Below are 1394 nucleotides of genomic sequence, written 5' to 3'. Positions count from 1 at the left end.
ATAAAATCAAGAATCTGTGATTTGTTAATGCTCTTTAACTTTTATTTAACTGACAAAAGTACAAAGAAAAGATTTCCGAAGTTTTCACTGACCAACTTAGAAGTATTTTGTAAATATAAACAAATTTTGATTTTGATGGCTGCTTTCCAACGTTTTTTTTTCACTGACCAACTTAAATGTATTTTGAAAATATAAACACATTTTCATTTTGATGGCAGCAACACTCCAAAAAAGTTGGGACAGAGGCAAAATAAAAGTGAAAAGGTTATAGAATATCCACTTTAAACTGTTTTGAAACAGTTCACAGTAAGCAGGTGCATTGGTAATAGGTGAGGGGATCATGTTTGGGTAGAAAAGGAGCATCTCAGTCTTTGCAAGCAAAGCTGGATCATGGCTCATCACTTTGTGCCAAATTCCATGAGAGAAGTGTCAAGCAAATCAAAAATCACATTTCTCAATGCAAAATTGCAAAGAATTGAGGTCTTTCACCAACTACCATACATACTATTGAGAAAAGATTCAGAGAATCCAGAGAAATCTCAGTCTGTGTAGGGCATTGAATGTGCATGACCTTTGACCACTCAGATGGCATTGCATAAGAAACCGTCATGCTGCAGTGTTAAATACAGCCACATGGGCTCAGGAGTACTTTGGAAAACCGCTGTCATTTAACACAGTCTGCCGCTGCATCAGTAAATGCAATATGGACATTGAGTTCTCAGTCCCAAAGACAAAAGGGAGCATCCAGACTTTCATCAGTGACAGATGCAAAAGCAAACATCTGTCATGGTATGGGGATGCAGAAGATCAAACGGCATGGGTGACTGGAATATGTGCGAAGGTACAATTGACATGGTGTAATGATTTGGCTCCAGATGCCCAAACAAAATCCAAAAAGTCCAGGAGGGTGGTGGAGTGGAGGAGGAACTGGGGCAGGGATGGAGGGCCAGGCCCGTGAAAAGGAACAGGACCTGGAGTGTGGAGCAATGGTGGGCCTGGAGCTAGGAGCAGTGGTGGACCAGGATCATGGGGCAGTAGTGATCCAAACATCCAAACATAATCTGAGACTTGACTTGACATGACATGACATGACATGACATGACATGACATGACATGACATGAACAGACTTGACTCACTGACAGCGGGTTACAACTTCAATACACGACAAGGCACAATGACAACATGATGGCTACTTATAGCAGACCATGAGGGTCACATGACAAGAACAAACCAATGGGAAACAAGACATATAACTAAGACAATCAATCAGAAAACAGAACTGATAATCACATGACAAGACAATAGGTGCGTTCGACTTGAAGCACGGCTACAGACGGCAGTCAACAAGAGTAGCCGCTTGCAGTCGGGGGCGGAGTTGAAAACGGAGTCGCCA

The sequence above is a fragment of the Sinocyclocheilus anshuiensis genome, unplaced genomic scaffold, assembly GCF_001515605.1.
Source record: "Sinocyclocheilus anshuiensis isolate Anshui unplaced genomic scaffold, SAMN03320099.WGS_v1.1 scaffold586, whole genome shotgun sequence".
Taxonomy (NCBI): Eukaryota; Metazoa; Chordata; class Actinopteri; order Cypriniformes; family Cyprinidae; genus Sinocyclocheilus; species Sinocyclocheilus anshuiensis.
The sequence above is the reverse complement of the archived record's forward strand: the minus strand, read 5'-3'. Positions refer to the sequence as shown.